The 22916-nt window shown below is 43.2% G+C and overlaps 1 non-coding gene across 1 annotated transcript; it reads right to left on the reverse strand.

Moving 5' to 3' along the window:
• Positions 1-1229: 1229 nt before the first annotated feature.
• LOC131238364 (small nucleolar RNA R71) lies at positions 1230-1336 on the reverse strand. Its single transcript, XR_009167765.1, has one exon. It is a non-coding gene; the product is annotated as a small nucleolar RNA R71 (small nucleolar RNA).
• Between the last annotated feature and the right edge of the window lie 21580 nt (positions 1337-22916).

Below are 22916 nucleotides of genomic sequence, written 5' to 3' on the forward strand. Positions count from 1 at the left end.
TTTTTGGCGCCGTTGCCGGGGATTGACGGCTACGTTTCCTGAAGTTAACTGGTTTTAGGATTAATTTATGATTAGGAATTTTCTGATTTTTAGGATTTATTTTAGAATTTTCTAATTCCAGGTTTTTCTTTAATTTTTAGAAATTTCCTATTTAAATAACTTTCTATTTTTAGATAGTTTTCCTTTTTTTAGAAACTAACCCAACTTTCTTATTTCGTAGGATTCTGAGATAGGTTTCTAAATTGGTAATTTGTCTCTTCCTTACTATTTCTATATTAGGATTCCTTTTTAGTAAGTTTCCAATTCTAACTCTTTTAGAATCTAATTTTGTTTCCTATTTTATTTTTAGAAATTTTCTATTACTTTCTGTTTAGAAACTAACTTTCCTGTTTTGTAGGATTATTAGAAATTTCTAATTCGGTATGCTCTTTCTAAATTTCTACTTTCTAATTTAGGAATTCTTCCTTGTTTCTTTTTATTTCTATAATTCTCTTCTTAGGAATTTTATAGGCTTGCTATTCTTAGAAACTAACTTGTTTTGTTCTATTTTGTAGGTTTCAATTTAGGGACTCCAATTTGGTAACTTCCTTCCAACCCTCTTTCTCTTTTTAGATTTTTATTTCCCTTCTTAGGATTAGGTTTAGAATTTGATTGAGGGCTGCGAGTGTTTCATGCCCAAGTGGGCTCGTGACAACACTCGACGTCTCTTGACTGAAGGAGGATTAGTTGAGGGGTTAACTGTCCATCGTAGGACTAGACACTGCTCGAAATCCCCTGAGTTAATTGAGGATATGGCTGGAAATCAACCTCTTCTACCCCAACCTAGGGTTGAAGATCTCCAAGATGAGAATGAGGTGCATCGAGCACCCCCGCCTCGTACCTTACGAGATTACTTACAACCGGCGGGGGTGAGTACGCCCTCATGCATGGTTTTTCCTGAGAATGCAGGACACATGGATATCAAGCCAGGGGTGATCCAACTCCTCCCTAAATTTCATGGGCTTGAGTCAGAGAATCCTTACTTACATTTAAAAGAATTTGATGAGATCATAGCTACCTTATACTTTCTTAACGTGTCTAATGACACGGTCAGGTTGAAACTCTTTCCCTTTTCTTTGAAAGAGAAAGCCAAGACGTGGTTACATTCACTACGTTCTCGAGCAATTGGCAGATGGAATGACATGACAAGGGAGTTCATTAAGAAGTTTTTCCCATACCATAAGACGAACACCCTAAGAAAGTCGATCATGAACTTCGCCCAAAGGGAAGATGAAACATTCTTCCAATGTTGGGAGCGGTTCAAGGATCTTGTCAGTTCATGCCCACAACATGGTTTTGAAACGTGGCGCATCACGAACTTTTTCTATGATGGACTGACATCTCCCGTGTGCCAATTAGTCGAGACGATGTGTAATGGGGAGTTTATGAATAAAAGAGTCGATGAAGTGTGAGATTACTTTGATAAACTTGCTGAGAACACACAAACATGGGACATCTCCCCTAGACCTAGTACTACGTCTAGGCCGACTCATTCCAAGGAAAGGGGTGGAATGTATCTCCTGAGAGAAGATGATAATATTAATGCTAAGGTAGCTAATTTCACTTGGAAACTCAAGGCCATGGAATTTAAGAAGGATAAGGCTAAGGAAATTGTTTGTAGCATCGGTGGTTGCAACATTCATACTACTGAAAACTGTCTAACTATATCTGCCTTTCAAGAGGTATTAAATGAGCAATCCAATGCTGTAAGCAATTACCAAAGACCTTTCAGTGGGCCCACCTCTAACACATACAATCCTGGTTTGAGAAATCATCCCAACTTTAGTTGGAGGAATGGACAAACCGCTACACCTCAAGGTTACCTAAATCAAAATCTAACTCAAGAGAAACCTCAAAAGGATTCGGTTCTGAAACATTTTCAAAAGCAAGAGCTTTTCAATCAGGGTATGTTACAGGCCTTCCAAGACCTAACAAAAGTAATACAAGGACTTAAGGTTGAACATATGATTGGGAACAAGGGGAGCTTCCCAGCTCAACCTCTTCCCAATCCTAAACCGCAATATGAAGTTAGCGACCTAAGCTCTTCAAATCAGATGGAGCAAGCTAAATCCATCACCACTCTTGGGAGTGGAAAGATCATTGACAAAACCATTCCGGTTAGGGCTGAAAAGCCTAAGGACCCGGAAGTGGATAAAGAAGATGGATCTAGCCATGCCCCACCAGAGTTAGAACTGGAACCTCAAGGAAAGCCGGTTGCTCCATTTCCCCAACGGTTGGTTACACCAAAATCACTCTCTAACTCTCAGGATATTCTAGAGGTGTTGAAACAAGTGAAGGTCAACATTCCACTACTTGATGCCGTGAAACAAATACCTTCATATGCCAAATTTCTGAAAGACTTATGTACGACCAAAAGACGGCAAAATATTCAAAAGAAAATCTTCCTGACTGAGAAAGTGAGTGTCATCCTAAAGCAAGATGTGTCGCAAAAATTCAAAGACCCCGGTAGCCCAACCATATCATGTGTAATTGGGGACCATCGAATTGATCACGCGCTTCTTAACTTAGGAGCGAGCGTTAATCTTATCCCCTACTCGGTATATAAACAGTTGGGCTTAGGTGAATTAAAACCCACCTTAGCCACACTACAACTTGCTGATCGCTCTGTTCGTATACCAAGAGGGATAATTGAGGATGTGTTGGTCCAGGTTGATCGATTTTACTACCCAGTTGATTTCATCATCCTAGATACCGAACCCATCGGTAACACAAGCACTCAGATTCCTATCATTCTTGGTCGCCCATTCCTTGCCACTTCAAACGTAATTATCAATTGCAGGAATGGTGTCATGAGTATGTATTTCGGGAATATGACATTAGAAATGAATATCTTTTTCAACACAGCCAGACGGATAGAGGAAGATGACGATATCTACGATATTAACATGATCGATACTTTCGTGGATGACAGGATACCCCTTACCTTATCCTCTGATCCTCTAGAAATGTGCCTGACCCACTCCCATGAGTTTGATGATGACATAATTAGGGAGACGTGTGCCATGCTTGATGCGGTACCGGTACTTGAAGTTAACCGGTGGAGGCCACAATTTGAAGAGTTACCCCAAACTGATGAAGTGCCTATACCGTCTAACCTCAAGCCACCGAAGCTTGACCTAAAACCTTTGCCCTCTTATTTAAAATATGCATACTTAGGTCAAGATGAGACATACCCGGTGGTGATTTCTGCCCACCTTGAGAAAGAACAAGAGAGTATGCTCATATCTACTCTCCTGGAGCATAAGGGAGCCCTTGGATGGACAATCGCGGACCTCAAGGGAATCAACCCCTTGATTTGTACTCATCGCATATATCTTGAGGATAATGCGAAGACCGCTCGGCAACCACAACGTAGACTAAATCCAAACATGAAGGAAGTGGTTAAGGCCGAGGTTCTTAAACTATTGGATGTGGGTATCATATACCCTATATCTGATAGTCAATGGGTGAGTCCAACTCAGGTGGTTCTTAAGAAGTCCGGGATCACCATTGTAGCCAATGCCAATAATGAACTCGTGCCGACTAGAGTCACTACTGGTTGGAGGATGTGCATTGACTATAGAAAATTAAATACCGTCACAAGAAAAGACCACTTTCCTTTGCCCTTTATTGATCAGATCTTGGAAAGGTTAGCTGGTCATTCCTATTACAGTTTCCTTGACGGGTATTCGGGCTACAACCAGATAGAGATCGCCCCTGAAGATCAAGAAAAGACTACGTTTACATGTCCTTATGACACCTTTGCTTACCGAAGGATGCCGTTTGGACTATGCAATGCTCCTGCCACCTTCCAACGATGTATGATGAGCATATTTTCTGACATGGTGGGGCAATATTTAAAGGTCTTCATGGACGATTTCTCTGTCTTTGGTCCATCTTTCAGCGAGTTCTTGGAAAGTCTTAAATGTGTGCTGAAAAGATGTCAAGAAAAGAATTTGGTACTTAGTTGGGAGAAGTGCCATTTCATGGTTCAGAAGGAAATTATCCTTGGACACATTATTTCATCCAAAGGAATCGAGGTGGATAAGGCAAAGATTGATCTTATCTCTAACCTACCTCCACCGAAGAACATAAGGGAAGTGCGATCCTTCCTAAGACATGCCGAGCTTTACAGAAGATTCATAAAGGACTTTAGTCTCATCTCTCGTCCTCTATGTAATCTACTTCAAAAGGATGCACCATACGAGTGGACTGAACCATGTCATGAAGCTTTCACTAAGCTTAAGGGCATATTGACTAGTGCACCCATCATACAGCCACCTGACTGGAGCATTCCTTTTGAACTTATGTGCGACGCGTCTGATTATGCTCTTGGGGCAGTTCTAGGCTAGAGAAAAGATAAGAAACCCTACATTATTCATTATGCAAGTAAGACTCTAAATCTTGCCCAAGTGAACTACTCGACTACGGAAAAGGAACTCTTAGCCGCAGTGTTCGCCTTGGACAAATTTAGGTCCTACTTGATTGGATCCAAGATCATTATTTACACTGATCACGCAGCGCTTAAGTATCTTCTGTCTAAGAATGATGCTAAGCCCCGCCTGATACGATGGATCCTCTTACTCCAGGAATTTGACCTAGAGATAAAAGATAAAAAGGGAGTAGAGAACGTAGTGGCTGACCATCTTTCTCGCCTTAATCCCTCTGATTCCATTGAAACAACACATATCAATGACATGTTCCCCGATGAACAATTGTTCAGAGTCTCCCATTCACCTTGGTTCGCTGATATTGCTAATTATCTTGCCACAGGTTCCATACCGACACATTGGACTGCGCAAGATAAGAAGAAATTTTTCACCAAGGTACGTAACTTTTTCTAGGATGATCCGTATTTGTTTAAATATTGCCCAGGCCAAATCTTGAGGAGATGTGTGCCAGACGATGAGCATCAAAGTATCATCTCCTTTTGTCACTCACAGGCCTGTGGTGGTCACTTTTCTGCTAAAAAGACCACGGCCAAGATTTTGCAGTGTGGCTTTTACTGGCCCACTATGTTCAGGGACACTCACAAGTTTTGCAAAGCTTGTGAGCATTGTCAAAAATTGGGAGCGTTGTCCCGTCGAAATATGATGCCTTTGAACCCCATTCTTATCATCGAGGCATTTGATTGCTAGGGCATCGATTTCATGGGGCCATTCCCCCAATCTTTTGGGAATTTATATATTTTGCTTGCCGTAGACTATGTCACTAAATGGGTCGAAGCGATTCCATGTCGAACTAATGACCATCGCATGGTCATTAAATTCCTAAAAGAAAGCATCCTTTCCCGATTTAGAACGCCTCGAGCTATCATTAGTGATGGGGGCTCACACTTTTGTAATAGACCATTTGAGAGTTTAATGAAGAAATACGGTATCTCTCATAAGGTGAGCACCCCATACCACCCACAGATAAGCGGGCAAGTTGAGATTTCCAATAGGGAGATCAAACACATTTTGGAAAAAATGGTTAACCCTGACCGTAAGGATTGGTCAATTCGAATGACCGATGCCTTATGGGCGTACCGTACTGCTTTTAAAACCCCTATTGGAATGTCTCCCTTTAGACTTGTCTATGGGAAAGCTTGCCACTTGCCTGTGGAGTTGGAACATAGAGCCTACTGGGCGATCAAAAGTTTGAATTTCAATTTGGACAACGCTGGCTCACTCCGCAAACTTCAGTTAAATGAACTTGAAGAAATCCGGAACGATGTTTATGAGAACTCGAGAATTTATAAGGACAAGATGAAGGCGTTTCATGACCAACATATTTTACGAAAATCATTCACGGCAGGTCAGAAAGTCCTCTTGTATAACTCTCGATTACATCTCTTTCCGGGTAAGCTTCGATCTCGTTGGATTGGCCCTTTTACTGTTATCACTGCTTACTCTCATGGGGCCGTCGAGATAAGAGACCTTGACAATGGCAAGGAGTTTAAAGTAAATGGACATCGCTTAAAGCCATTTGTCAAGAAATTTGATTCAGAGGACATGTCCATACCTCTGACTGATCCTGTTTACCAGGATTGATCTCCTAGTCTGATGGAGGTATAGGTAGGTTTCCTGTTTTCATAGGAATAAGATTTTATTTTTGTTATTTTTATTTTACTTCTGTTGGTTTCTCTCATGTGCTGACCCGATCTTACGTAGATATCTTTGGAAAGTCTTTTGATTCTTTCGTCTAGGTATTATCTTTCCATCACTCTTATATTTTTGTTGTTCCATGTGCATTGCATGCTTATTTCTTTTACATTGAGGACAATGTAGACTTTAGGTTGGGGGTGGGAGATTAGGGTTCCTAATCAGCATTTTCTTAGTCTTGAGCAAAAATTGTGAAATTTTTAAAATTTTTCTGGACTTTCTTGTGAATTCGAAGGGATTTTGATGGCCATCTAGGGCACTTGGAATTTCAAGATACGTGATGTTGGTAATTTAAGACGCTTGGATTCAATATCTGTTGGATTTCATAGTTAAGTTTGAATTGTTAATCCAAAATTAGAAGTTGTAAACATTGATTGAGTTATGATCTCACATGTCACATCTCGCTTTCACATTAAGGTTTCAGTTTGATATTGAAGGATTTACTTGGTACTCACTAAGCTTGAAAGGAACCAACCTGAGAAATTGAAAGGATTGAGCGAATGGTCTACACCATAGGTTTGCTCCCTATAGGTGTAGATTTAATTCCCTATGAATGATATGTGAAAATTTTAGGTGTACAGTCTTCATCATAGGTTTGCTCCCTGTAGGTGAGGATTAGATTCCCCTTCTTGGCGTCACTTTTAATGGAAAAATCAAAAGCTGAAGGAATGAAAAGATGATTTATAAGGCAAGTTTTGGTTATCATGAATCTTCTTATTGGTTACCAATGATATCCTGAAATAGAGAAGTGAATTTTAATGATGATAAGCTGAGATTACACTGTATGCTCATAGATCTCAATGATTAGAATTTTTCTAATTAATGGAATAATACTTTGAACTTGATTATGAAGTTTACCGTGCACTTGAGTCTAGGAGAAAGTAATATCCAACATTCATGAACCTGAAAATTCTCATATCTGGATTATTCTACAAAAATCACTCGAGTTTATAGAAATTGTTCTGTAATTCTCAACTTACTTTTCACATATTTTGCTCGGGACTAGCAAAATGCTGGTTGGGGGTTGTGTTGAGGGTCAAATATTGCATATCAGACCCAGTTATTGCATGGATTTACAAGCATGATACCGTTTAATAGCCTGATTTAATCGTGTTTGTGATGTAGAGTGTATTTACAAGCATAAACTGAAAAAGGGTGTTTAAACCATGGATTTAACGCTCTGATGACACCCAACGCAAGGGACAGACTCCAGGGGACCAAGATCGATGGAATTACACACCAGGGATCCGAGGAAATCAAGCCATTCACGTTAAAGAGGCCCGAAATTGGTGAAAAATGCAAGATCACATAGTTCTTGCCATCTGATTGACTCAAAACTTCATACATGGCCTGAGGGCCATAAATCAACCGTACATATCAAATTTCAGCCCTCGAAACACTATGGAAGTACCCCAACTGACAGATCAGCCCATAAACCGTTGATTTTGGGCCCACCTTATATCTGGAACTGTCTCAACATTGGTCTCGACGGTTTAAATAAGATGAGAAAGTAAATGGATGGATCAGATTTTCGAATCACATCACAGTGGGGCTCGTATGTGAGGTGTATACACTGCACGTGTACAGGTACCCGAGCCACACCGAACCAACTAAAGCGAGTCAGCAGCGCTGACCCGCGTCTTCGTCCCAATACGACAATTGCCGTATGACATTGTTGAAACGGACGTATGCTGTCCATTTTGCGGACGCTAGTGGGCCCCACACATTGTCCCAGTGGACAATCCAATCCATCCATCGTGTAGAAGGCCACGAATTCATCGAACCTATGCTAAATGTTTGTACCCATGCAAGCACACGTACGCAATACAGAGGTCATAAGTGGACTACCCTGCAACGTTCAAATTGATGTTTGAATGATTTCTTCTCTGATTCTGAGCCAATGGACATGAAAAACCATTCGTTTCTGACCGAAATTTCGAGGGCAATCTAATGGACAGGGTGGATTTCCCTGAAAATACCTCTGTGGGGCCCAACTATCACGTTAGCACCGGACGTGTGGAAGGCTACGCACGTCCGCGAAATCTGATCTTCCAGGCAGTTGTGGCCCACCATCTTTGATCATATGGCAGATCTGAACCGTCCATCGTGTAGGCCAGCCAAAATACTGCAAGAGACGTTGATTTTACAGAAATAATGCAAGGAATGCGAGAGTTATGAAGCCCCGAACTTGGTTGCGAAAAGGCTTTTGCTGCGCGTGCGATAGCTTCCCAAATCCCATTTCCACCACTCCAAAAGCTATAAAAAAAATGTGGAGAAGGGGGTGGGCTTGAACAGGGGACATCGGATAGAGAAAGAGAGGCGGAGAGAGAAGTTTTGAAATTTTTATAGATTTTTTCTTTATTTTTCTTCTTTTTCCTATGATTATGTTAGGCTAAACCTCTTAGCTAGGGCTAAGAGGTGAAGCTTGTGGCGTGATGGGAGCTTCTACAGGTTTGATTTGAACTGAACTAATTGACTCTGTTTTAATTTAAGAAATTCTTTTAGTCATTAATGGTTTATTGTGATTTAAATTACAGTAGATCTGTGATTGCTTGAATAATTCCTTTCCTTTTATTTTGATGTTCGGAAACCCTGTTGTTCGCCATCGTCTCATAGACATGGTTGGATGATGGAATCCTTCCTAACACTCATACATCTTTTAGTTAGTTATGGATTGGTCTAAGTTCTGTTGTTTACCTTGTCTCTTAGGCATGGATTTGTGATGGAATCATACCTAATTCTTATACCTTTCATCTCTTGAAAACTATATCGAGTAAGTTCAGTATAATATCCATGAAGCAGGCATAAGATCTCCCTGATCTCTACAAGTGGATCCTCTGAATCCCTAGTTCTCTTTCTCTGAATTCTTTAAGTTTAGATTAATATTTCACCATTATTCCTCAAATCACAATTGGTTTAGATTTCATCTTAGCCTAGTTCTAGATCTGGTTATTTTAAGATAACATATAGGTTTCAGTCCCTGTGGATTCGACCTCGGTCTTACCGAGTTTATTACTACATCACAACCCTGCACTTGGGGTGTGAACATTGTCCTGAATGCTCTTTAATTATCAACATTATCATGAAAGTGACGAATTGAACCTTTGATTGTGATAAGTTTAGACTTCATTATACACCCATGGAACTCAATGTTTGAAATTGTTCTAATTGGAAGATTAATGCTTTAAACTTGATTATGTAACTTACCGAGTGCTAAAGTTTGAGAGAAGGTAGTGTACATCATTGATGCATTTTAGAATTCTATTATCTGGATTGTTTTTTAAAAAACTACCTGAGCTCATAGAAATTATCATATGGTTCTTAAAATATTTTTCGCATACTTTGCTTAGGACTAGTAAAGTGCTGGTTGGGGATTGTGTTGAGAGTTAAATATTGCATATTATCCCCCGTTTATATCTTGGTTTTTGAATATGATAATGCTTAATGTTCTATTTTACTCATATTTGTGTTGCAAGGTGAATTTAAGAGCTTGGATTGAAAAGGGTGCTAAAAGCACGGATTTGATGCTCAAGAATCAACAAGGTAAGGGATAGATCTTAAAAGGCCAAGATTGAAGAATTCACATGCTAAAGATCCAAGAAAACCAAGTGAGGAATGAAGAATTCCAGCGCCCATACACCAGATTCCAATCCTGAGATCCTATAAGGAGGATTTTTAGTGTGATTTTTTTGTAAAGGAGCATAAACACATGCATAACCAATTCACAAATGATAACATCAACACCACATATCTACTAATGTAAATATTCGAGTACAACGCTGAAATGGAAATACATAAATAACAAAATCTCCAAAGTGATCTGCCACAAGCTCTTGCATTAATGCTACTACGACTTAACGTCACCTGCACGCAATGATCATGCACAAGCTTATAGAAAGCTTAGAGGGTGGTGTAAGTGCATGCACAAGATAAGTGCCAAGCTCTAAGTGGAAATACCGGCAATTCCATAAGTCATACAATATTAAAGTATGCAATGCGATCGACTATGTAAAGTGGAGTCATAGAGAGGCAAATATCAAATGTCAAGGATGCAATGCAATATACAATTCCTGACGAACCACGATTACCATCAACCTCATCTAGGCCATATAAATGCAGAAACATACAACCCAAGTACCATATGTTAAGGATGTAATACAATACGCAGATCTTGGCGAGTCCATAATACCATCAACCTTATTCAGGATATGTAATATAGAAGCATAGTAAACCAAATGCTATGTGCTAAGGATGCAATGCAATAAGCAGTGTGAATGAAATGACCAAGCTAGAGCATGAAGTTGGGATGATAATATGTAGTATCGCAAGCTGTGGGGTTATGAGTGGATAGTGAATGAATGAATGAGTAAAATGCTGAGTATGTAACTCTTGCTCAGTAAGTCCACATATCAGTACCGTACTTCTCTGGGATCATCACCGGGGTCTAGTACACTCTACGCTACCTATCACCCCATCAAGCACACAACTGGGTAAATAGAAGAGACCTCACTATCCGGCTACCAATATCGCCCCGGCTCATCGATAACGGACCCATTTATGAGCTGATCAAATTCAGCCTAACATTACCTACTCCCTCGAGTGGGTAAGGCCACACCCCTTTCCAACTGACCATGATATAGTGGGAGATGGGACCTACTGGAATACGACCCTCATGCGCTCATGTATTTTCACTTGGTCTAAACGTTAGAGCATCCTCTAGTACCAAGAGGGTTTAGAGAATTTCACCTAGGGACATCTATAGAACCTCATGTAGAAAATGATTTCCTGTGTCCCATCTGGTCATCCACAATATGCCAATGGAGGCTACGACCCTGATGTTGCTAGGGCGCACAGTGGTCATATCATAAAATGTGAGATGCATGAGTCATATCATCCAGTCATGCATCAAACCTACGCGTACTACGCACTCATGTGGGGCAACTCTGTTTCACAAGGAGTCCCATAGTAACCAACCAAATGACATATGCTATAATCAATCACTCCTCATAATAAGCATACAGATGATGTGTATGAGTATGTATCATGATGTAATAAGTACATGGGCATGATTATCTAATAGGGCAGACAACAATAATCGACAATAGACCATCACCAGCATATCACATACAAATAGTAGGAGTTAAACGACATGCCCCTTTGACAACTATAGGAGTCCATGTGGTATTTCCTATATTAGATTAGCCTCCTAAAGCACTAATATATCATATATCCTAAGACGGGGTCAACTGGAAGGACAACGGGTCTAACCCATGCATCGAGATAGGCTTTACACAGTGGATATACTAAATCTGGTACCACATATTCTCCCATATATGGCAAGAGGTGATGGTGTACTAGCATTATAGATAGGCCTCACACTTGTCCCAAAGAAGTAAATGGATGGTGTGGATAATATATATGTGACATTGAGGTCCTAGCAACTGGATATAAGGATAAGATGTCTCGTGGGGTGAGTCAAGTGAGTATAAAACAAGTGAGCTTCCTCACTCCCTTTATCATGACAACTGGGCTTTCCTTTGAGGGTCTGATACGAATACAAGATGGCCCTTGGTAGGATCCACACATCCAAGACTACGTAACCCTACAAACGGTCCTGCTCATCATCTAAGTGGGCCTCGGGTTTGGGTTATTAAGCTTGGATAAACACATGCATCTAGGGGGAAAGCATCATTATCAAATGGGGGTCCAACAGATTGGGATAGCCTAATCAAGGGAAAGATGGGTAATATAATCATCAATGGAGGCCCAACGATTTGGGTTAGCCCATTAAGGGGAGATGAGGATGGGTATAACAACGGGCCCTAGGGAGAGTTACAATGTGGACATTTAACCATCATTGCTCCTATAACGTCAACATTGAACCATCATTGCTCCCAAGGCATGGCCTATTTAATATCAACTAGGAACATTGATGGACATCATAAACATCATTACATACATCCTGGTGGAATCACACGTCACAATGGGCCTTATATACATTACCTTGGGCCTCACATAAGGGATTTATATACATCGCATTGGGTCTCACTTATGGGCCTCATATAGATCACATTAGGCCTCATACTTGGGCCTCAAATACATCACAATGGGCCTCACTCATGGGCCTCAAATAAATCACAATGGGCCTCATACTTGGGCCTCAAATGCAACACAATGGGCCACATCTATGGTCCTCAAATACATCACAATGGGCCTCAACATATGGGTCTCATATATATCACATCAGGCCTCATCATATGGGCCTTATATACATCACATCGGACCTCACACATAAGCCACATATACATCATAATGGGCCTCAAATGGCCTTAAATACATCACAATGGGCCTCATCATATGGGCCTCTCATTCATCACATCGGGCCTCATCAGACATTACAATGGGCCTCATACTTGGGCCTTAAATACATTACAATGGGCCTCAATATATGGGCCACATATACATCACAATGAGCCTCAAACACGTCACAGGTGGGCCCTGCTATACGGCAGGTGAGCCCTGCGTGTACAATAGGTGGGCCTGCATTTAGCAAGATGGACGGATGTCGTGGATATAGAACACATACATCGTAGTGGCTTCCACCGTCCAGACTGTAGGACTGTGTGGATGCCACACGTGCATCAAGTCAGGGCCCCATCATCATGGCCCCTAGACAGTGCGGGATAACATACATCAAGGTGGGCCCATCAGACGGATGGTGTAGATAAAACACTTACCTCATGAGGACGGTGTGCATTCAACATATACATCACGGTGGCCCCTGGGAGGACGGTGTGCATTCAACACATACGTCATGGTGGCGTCCCACTGTCCAGATGGACGGTGAGGATAAAACAAAATGTATCAGTGGCCTCCACCGTCCATTGCTGGACGGTGAACAGTGTGGATAAAACACTTAACATGGTGGGTCCCATCGTTCTGTTGCTGGACGGTGAACGGTGTGGATCAAAGCATACATCGTGGTGGGGTCTATGTCCCAACTAGATGGTGGAGACCCCAGACGTGCAGGGTTGGTCCCACCATCTAATTAGGTGGATGGTGTGGATATAACACATACCTTATGATTAGATCCCCAAAACTTCTGACGTCAATACGGCTGCTATATAGTTGATGTGAGATACAATAGCCATTCTGCTTCTACTGCAGGTGGGTCCCACGTGGGGCCCACCATAATATTCTATACACACACACACATTTTTTAATATTAAAGGTTCAAGCGTCTAAGTGCGCTGGATGAATAGCCTGGTTGTAATATACATACAATAAGGTAGGTCACACCGTCTAGGAGGCTGGACGGTGTGGATTAATCCCATGCATCATGGTGGTCCCACGTAGGTGGACCACACGTGTTTGGATTAAGTTGCTATTTGTGTTTTCCCTTCCAACAGAGCCTGCCTAAATGAACAGTAAGCTAGACAGCGAAGTGGGCCCCGGTTGGATGGTGGGTGTGTCCCACTTGGTGGACAACATGGATAAAATACATACATCATAGGTGGGCCATACAATCATGGGAGAGAGAGAGAGAGATGTGCGATGGAGAGCTTCGCCACTATGAGCCCTCCCTTTCATACAAAACATGCATCAAGTGAGTCCCAATACATGTGGGTCCACCAATCAAAATCAATGGTGGAGATCCCTTTTTCTACCAAAAATGCAAGGTCTAGATGACCTTTTTACGATAGAAAAATAAACATTATGATGGGGTCCATGGAGAATAGCCCCATCATGGGATGAACATATGAATCATGGTGGGCCATCGGCCACACCTATGGTCCAAAGTGAGATCCATACCATCGATTGATAGGCCTCACTTGGCCCGTCATCAAAATATAAATTTACTCCTATAAAACACCCACCGACTTCTAATCTTCTTGGTTCTATAGCTTCCTTAACTCCTTAACTTCAACATAGATGGAGGATGATAAAGATTGAAGGGTTGGGATGAGAGATGAGGGGGTAAGAAGTGGGCCACACTTGGCTCTCTTTGGGAAGAGGTTGGAGGTTTTCTCCCTTGGGTTGCTTGGGAAATGGATTGAGAAAGAGAGAGAGAGAGAGAGAGAGAGAGAGAGAGAGAGAGAGATAGGCGATAGGATGAAAAGGGATGGGTGAGTGATGAGTGTGAGTGACATGAGGGTTGACTTTAGGGATAGCTTATGTAAGAGAGGGATAGGTTGTGATGGGAGGTATACTTGACTAGTATTGATTGATTGATGTGATAGACTAGGTAGAGATTCTCTTGGAATTCACAATGCGCGACGTTTTCCTCAAGATGAACACTGACTCACAACTCCTAGACTAAATATCGCATCGGCGTGCAAGACATGAAAAGGCTAAGCTATGTGACTTAGAGGGGGGGTGAATAGGACTATGCGAAACAAAAATTAATAAGCAAAATATAAACAACAGATAACAAAAAAGAATGCAAATAACAAAAGGAAATAACAATCTCAAAAGTCAAGTATTGAGAGGTTGATACAAACTTGGTTCTAAGGACAACCTAACACCAAAAACCAATGGTAGAACGTGGGTGAGTATTAAAAACTCAAACTCAAGAGGATATGAAAGAAATATAGACTAATTTATTACAACATTCAACACACAATGCTGAATTATAAAGATTACAACATTCACATCCATAAATACATTCCACAATCTTAAACCATAAAATATAAAGAAATAAATCACACAGCCACCAAACACAGAGAATTAAGTGGTTCACTTATGTGCACACCAACAATTAATAAACAAGCACACAACTACTCCAGTCCTAATATCCACTCCCTCAGAATATATCCTCAGTCATCTGGAGGAGTCTTTGAGGGTATACTTCCAGTATCTGCATGCATTGCACTTGTGTTGTTTGATTCTGGTGCATCTCATTCTTTTGTGGCCGAGAGTTTTTACTGATCAACTGGTTTGCCATTGGAGTCTGCTCATGAGAGGTTGATAGTATCGACTCCCTTGGGAAAGACTGTAGTGTTGGGCCGATTTGTTCGTCTTGCCCCGTTCTGGTTGGGGATATCTTTTTGCCTGCTGATCTGTTTGCATTGCCGATGTCCGAGTTTGACATCATCCTGGGCATGGATTGGCTTGCCGAGTACCACACCATATTAGATTGTTCTGTGAGGATAGTCACGTTTTGTATACCTGGCTTGCTGCAGTTCCTGTTCATTGCTGAGCCCAGAGGAGAGCCGTTGTCTTGTTTGATGTCTTATGCCATAGAGGAGCCCATAGCGGTGAGCATCAAACAATTGCCTGTGGTTTGCAATTTTCTCAATGTGTTTCAGGGGATTCCGGGATTACCACCTCGTCAACTCACCGAGTTTCAAATTGATCTCGTACCCGGTATTGCGCCTATTTCGAAGGCCCCATATCGTATGGCACCATTGGAGTCGCAGGAATTGCAGAAGCAGTTGGACGAGTTGCGCGAGTTAGGCTTTATCCGTCTGAGCAGTTCGCCGTGGGGAGCGCCGGTACTCTTCGTGAAGAAGAAGGATGGCTCGTTGAGGCTCTGCATAGATTACCGTGAGCTCAACAAGGTCACGATCAAGAACAAGTACCCGCTCCCGAGGATTGATAATTTGTTCGATCAGCTGCAGGGCGCACAGTTCTTTTCGAAGATTGACTTGCGTTCCGGTTATCATCAGATTTGGGTCCGAGAGGAGGACATTCCGAAGACAGCATTCAGGACATGTTATGGTCATTTCGAGTTTCAGGTCATGTCCTTCGGACTGACCAATGCGCCAGCAGTGTTTATGTAGTTGATGAACGAGGTCTTTCGTCCGTATCTCAATCAGTTTTTTGTAGTCTTCATCGACCACATTCTGATCTATTCAAGGACCCGTGAGGAGCACGAACAGCATTTGGAGGTTATGTTGTAGACCCTCCGTATACATCATTTATATGCGAAGCTGGAGAAGTGTGAGTTTTGGCAGGAGGAGGTGAAGTTCCTCGGTTACGTGGTGACGAGGGAGGGTGTCGCAATGGACCCCTTGAAGGTTGAGGCAGTGCGTCAGTGGGGCCAGCCCACGACTGCGTCTGAGATCCGCAGTTATCTTGGTTTAGCGGGCTACTACCGACGTTTCATTGAGGGCTTCTCTCGTATTACAGCCTCGTTGACCAGGTTGACTCGGAAGGGTACAGAGTTTATTTGGAGTGACGCCTGCGAGCGAGCATTTACGGAGTTAAAGGACTGTCTGATATCCGCTCGTCCTCACTCTTCCCTCTGGGAATGACAGATTTATTGTATTTACTGATGCCTCGCATATTGGTTTGGGTGTTGTCCTGATGCAGCACGGGAGACCAGTGGCCTTCACGTCTCGCCAGCTCAAGGTCCATGAGCTGAACTACCCCACGCATGATTTAGAGTTAGTTGTAGTTGTCTTCGCACTGAAGGTGTGGAGACACTATCTCTATGGGGTTAGGTTCGAGCTCTTTTCTGACCACAAGAGCTTGAAGTACCTCTTCGCACAGTCTAAGTTGAACATGAGGCAGAGGCGCTGGATGGAGCTCCTGAAGGACTATGAGTTCGATCTTCAGTACCATCCGGGTAAGGCGAATGTGGTAGCAGATGCCCTCAGCTGTCAGCCACGAGGCCTGGTGGTGCATATGATGATTCAGGAGTGGTGGATGCTCGAGGATATAGCAGATTACAACTTTGAGTTTGGCTTGCAGTCTTCTATTGTGCAGTTATCGAGCCTGTCGATTCAACCCTCTCTTGTCGCAAGGGTGATCAAGGCTCAGCAGGCAGACGAGTCGTTACAGGATTACCGAGCAGAGGCAGCATCTGAGAGTCAGGCAGATTGATGGATTGGTTCAGATGGTGGACTTCGCTTCAGAGGCCGATTATGTGTCCCGGATATTCCTGAGTTGCGTAGAGATCTTATGACCGAGGCACATCGATCGCGGTTTTCTATCCACTCTGACTCGACGAAGATGTATCGCGATATGAGGCGATAGTATTTTTGGGTCGGGATGAAGCGCCAAATCGCCAGCTTTGTGGCCAATTGTGACACATGCCAGCGTGTCAAGGCCGATCATCAGAGACCCCCTGGTCTATTGCAGCCGTTGAGTGTCCCGAAGTGGAAGTGGGAGCACGTGTCAACAGATTTCATTATGGGCTTGCCGAGGACTCAGCGCGGTCATGACGCCATCTGGGTTTTTGTGGATCGTCTGACGAAGTCGGCACATTTTATTGCGATTGGTGCGACATGACCGTTGGACCGGCTTGTGAGAGTATTTATCGAGGATATTGTGAGACTGCATGGCGTTCCAGTCTCGATCGTTTCTGATCGAGACCCGAGGTTCACGTCTCAGTTTTGGGGGAGCTTCCAGAGAGCAATGTGTTCTGATTTGCAGCTCAGTACCGCGTACCATCTGCAAACCGATGGCCAGACCGAGAGGGTCAACCAGATCCTTGAGGATATGCTTCAGGCCTGCGCGATTGATTTCGGGGGTAGCTGGGATGAATATCTACGATTGGCTAAGTTTGCATACAATAACAGCTATCAGGCGACCATCGACATGGCTCCTTTTGAGGCACTATATGGCAGACCATGCAGATCACCGAGTTGTTAGACCGAGGTTGGGGAGTGCCATCTCCTAGGTCCCGTGCTTGTGCAGGAGACATCAGAGGTTATCTATATCATCAGGTAGAGGATGCACACAGCTCAGAGCCGAATGAAGAGTTTTGCTGATCGTCAGTGTCATCTCTTGGAGTTTGATGTAGGGGACCATGTGTATCTCAAGGTCTCGCCCATGAAGGGCGTAGTGCGATTTGGAGCGAAGGGTAAGCTTGCCCCAAGATTCATAGGACCTTTTGAGATCAATGGGCGCATTGGCGCCATGGCCTATCAGCTTGCTTTTTCATCTCAGTTGTATGGCGTCCATAACGTTTTTCATATCTCCAAGTTGAGGAAGTGTGGGTCAGATATCGTTCCTGTTATCGATTGGCAGCCGTTAGAGGTTCGTGAGGACGCTTCTTACATCAAGCAGTCAATCCTATCCTTGATCGGAAGGAGCAGGTCCTTCGGACTAAAGTCATTCTGTTGGTAAAGGTTCAGTGGGGTCACCATTCTGTTGAGGAGGCTTCTTGGGAGTGCGAGGCTGAGATTCGAGAGTGTTATCCCCATCTTTTTTATGATTGATTGTGTTGTATTTTATATGTTATCTCTAATGTTATATGAAGATAAGTATGTTTCTTCTTCCTTGTGAGTTTTGCTTAGTTGCGATGATTGTGTAAATTTCGAGGATGAAATTTTTATCTGGAGGAGAGAGCTGTAAGCCCCGTATCCTAGACCGTACCGTTCCTTAGACTTCCACGGTCTTCCCGGTCGAATTCTAGCGACCTTCGACCCTTAACCGGTATTTGCACGTGACCATGATTCTCATGCCGTCAACCCGAGTCAACTCAACTCAGGACTTGTACCTTAGCGACCGCGGGGTCGCCGCGGTTTCAATGTCGCGACTCACGCTTCGAGGCGATACCCTGGTTGGGAGATGTGGGCCAGCGTTCGGTGCGAGGAAAATACCACGCGTGCGAATTCTGAGAGAATCTCTACAAGATGTAATATCAATCAATCCATCCCATCATGTCAAGTACACATCACCTTTCACCCTTTCCCAAGCAAGCCCTAAAAGTAAAAAGTTTCTTACAACCCATGCCTTTCTTACAACTTTTGCCACAAAAGTCAAAAAGGAGCCTCTTACACCCATCACCACCACATCCATCACTCCATCACCCATCACTCCCTCTCTCTCTCCCTTTACAAGTCTCTCTCTCATTTTCAAACTCTCCCAAAGCAAAAAAAAAATTTCATACGTATGAGCTCTCCAACTCTTCCAAGCTATAAGTGTGGCCCACCTTTCCATCCCTAGATCTCCCATCCTAGCCATCCATTTTTCATCTTCCTCCATCAAAGAGAAGCACAAGGAGCTAAGGAAGCCAAGGGAGCAAGAAGATCAAGCAGTGGGTGCTTTGATAGGGTAGTTTTTAATGTTTTTAAGATGGGCCAAGTGAGGCCAACCGATCAATGGTTTGGATCTCACTCTGCACCCTAAGATGTGGCCGATGGCCCACTGGATCATCATGATCATTTCATGATGGGGCCATTCTCCATGGACCCCATCATGATGTTTATTTTCCTTGCATACTTAGGGTCATTTAGACCGTCTATTTTAGTGGAGAAGGGATTTCCACCGTTGGATTTCGATTTCATGGACCCACATGTAATGGGACCCACTTGATGTATGATTTAGTGCAAGGGAGGGCCCATAGTGCCGGGGTCCCTTCATCACGCGTGTCCCAGTCTCTATCTCTCTCTTTCCCTTTCTTTTTCTTTTTTTCTCTTCTTATGTTAATATGGTCATGTGGCCCATTAGGTTGAACCCCACCATGAGGTAGGTATTTTTATTCAAACCATTTATAAGTGGGGCCCATCTTATATGCGTAGTACCCACACCATACATCATTGGTGGCTCACCTAAACAGGCCCACCTTTGCACGGCCAAACTGTCCAGCGTCCAGGGACGTTGGACGTTTGATTAGAAAACACAAATGTTAGCTTGGTTCCAAGCCAATGGGGGAGGCCCACTTATTTTGGCCCCACCTTGATGTATGCTTCCATCCATGCTGTCCATTCCGTCCCCAGCCTCATTTTAGGCGTTGAACCGAAAAATGGTTTTAACCCGAGGTCCTGGTGGGCCATATCGTAGCAAATGGTGGTTTTCACCATTGAAACCTTTCCTAATACTTTTATACGACGAAATATGCCCAATATTGGGCTTGTTTTGCTTGTCTGGAGCCATGGAGGGCCATTGGACGGAGTGGATTGTCTAGATGTGGACCCCACCTGTGAAAACCGCAAGAAAATAGAAAATCAAAAAAAAATTTATTAGCATCACAGCAGTTGCCGCTGCTGTGTCAAAGAGCAGCAGGCGCTGCCTGCGCACTAGTGCCCGGGCGGACGTACAACCACCTACGGCTGTAGCCGTGGGCCCCACCTTGATGTTTATCTGTCATTTGACCCGTTCATTAGGTGGACCACCCCCTGATGTGAGCCCACTCCAAAAATCATCCTGATCTAAGCTCAGGTGGCCCACACCGTAGGAAACAGTGGGATTGAACCTCTACCATTGAAATCCCTTTTGGGCCCACAGAAGTTTAGGATCAACATGAAATTTGTTTTTACCCTTCACCTAGGTCCATGCGACCTTATCAACGCTCTGGATGGAAAATAAATGGTGGGCCCCACATGGAGCCCACAGTGATATGTATTTTATTGCCACCGTCCAGGCGACGGTGGAGCACACTATGATGTTTATGTTCTATCCCCACCATCCAGGACGGTGGGTGTGCATGTGTGATCATGTGCGTACGTGTGTGGATGTGTACGTGTGTATGTGTGTATATATATATACATAAAATATTATATTATATATAATATTGTATGTATTGCATATATATATATATATATTATATAATATTATATGCAATTTACTGCTGGTGGGAGGCCCATCTCAGCTTACTTGTGGCCCATGGTTGAGGCCCACTTTAATATATATGTAAGGCCCATGGGTCGAGGCCCATTGATGTATTAGGGGCCCATGGGTTAAGGCCCATTAAGATATATTGGGGCCTATGGGTTGAGGCCCATTTGATGTACATATGGGGCCCAATTGGCGAGGCCTATTTGATACACATAAGGCCCATGTGAGTAGACCCATTTGATGCACTCTAAGGCCCACGGGTTATGGCCCATTGCAATGCACATAAGGCCCATTGGTGCGTCCTAATGATGTGGCCCACTTGATGAATATAAGGCCCATATGATATGGCCCATTTGATGTATTTAAGGCCCAATGGGATGTACCTAAGGTCCATTGCAATGTGTGATCCCAACATAATTTATGTAATGATATTTATGACAGTCGTGCCTTGGGAGCAATGTTGGTTTGACGTCCACATTGTAAGTATAGTGTTGGTTAAATGTCTGCATTATGCCTTTCCGGAGGGCTCATTGTTAGGCTCGTTCGTCTAATGTGTAGGCCGTCTAGGCCCATTTTTGTTATGAACATCATCCATCTCATATAACATGTTTAGTTCCATGATTCATGATCATATGCATCATACGTATGCTTGATATGAGAAATGACTGATCATAGCATATGCCTTTGGGCAAATTATTTAGGGGCTCCCGGATAGGGGGTGTTACCCTACATGAGCGCACAATACGCGCAGTACTGCTGCATGACTGGATAGTGTGATTCATACATTCGCATTGTGTGATATGGTACTATATGCCCTAGCGACATCAGGGTCGTAGCCTCCACAGGTGTATCATGGTTAGCAGGATTAGATACCGAAAATCTTGTTCTACATGGGGTGCTATAGATATCCCTGGGTGAAAGTCCTTAAACCCTTATGGTACCAAGAGGTTGCTCCAATGTCTAGACTGAGTGGGTGCATGAGCGCTGAGTACCGATTACCAGACGGTTACGCTTTCCACTGTGTCATGGTTGGTTGGAAGGGGGTGCGGCCTTACCCGCCCGAGAGTAGGGGGCAATGCTACGCTAAGTCTGACCAGCTCGAGGAATGGGTCTGCTATTGACGAGCCGAGTCCGATATTGGCAGGCGGATAGTGAGGTCTTTTCCAGTCACCTTATTGCGTGCGATGGGGCGGCAATCTAGCTTGGACTGTACTGGACCCCGGTGATATTCCAGATTTTGAGCTGTATTGATGTGGACTTAGATGAGGATTTGTATGCTTGAGTTGCATTTCGCATTGCATGGCCTTGGTAGGGCCGACATCATTCATGCTTTGCACCGCATGGCCTTGGTACGGCTATGGTATTCTTGGCTTTCATCAGCACGTTTCGCATTACTCTGATACTGCATAAATGCATTACCACCTTCAGCATACACTTTCACCACCCTCTAAGCTTTCTATAAGCTTATGCACGACCGTTGCGTGCAAGTGACATTGGATCGCAGCAGCGCTGAGGCTTGGGCGCATGGCAGATCATTTTGGAGTTTTTGTTCATCTTCATTGTATTTCCCTTTATGCTCATTGTACTTGTAAAGCTTTTGATCAGAGTGAAAATGTGATGGAGTTTTTGGTTGTTGTTTGTGGGTTATGCCTTTGGTTATGCTTATTACCAATCAAACTGTTGTTAAAAAAAATCCTCCTCGTAGCATCCCAGGATTGGAACCTGGAAAATGGGTGCTAGGAGTCGAGAATGGGGTTTTACGGAGGCTATCGACGCCAGATTCGGTGATCGGGAATTTTGTGAGCCCGGTTTCTGAGTTTGGGGCGTGACAAGTATTGATTGATTGATGTGATAGATTGGGTAGAGATTCTCTTGGAATTCGCAATGTGCGACGTTTTCCTCAAGATGAACGCTGGCTCACAACTCCTAGCCTAAATATCGCATCGGCGTGAAAGACATGAAAAGGCCGAGCTATGTGTCTTAGAGGAGGGGTGAATAGGACTATGCGAAACAAAAATTAATAAGTGGAATATAAACAACAGATATAAAAAAAGAATGCAAATAACAAAAGGAAATAACAACCTCAAAAGTCAAGTATTGAGAGGTTGATACAAACTTGGTTCTAAGGACAACCTAACACTAAAAACCAATGGTAGAACGTGGGTGAGTTTTAAAAACTCAAACTCAAGAGGATATGAAAGAAATAGAGACTAATTTATTACAACA

This window comes from Magnolia sinica, chromosome 2, assembly GCF_029962835.1.
Source record: "Magnolia sinica isolate HGM2019 chromosome 2, MsV1, whole genome shotgun sequence".
NCBI lineage: Eukaryota > Viridiplantae > Streptophyta > Magnoliopsida > Magnoliales > Magnoliaceae > Magnolia > Magnolia sinica.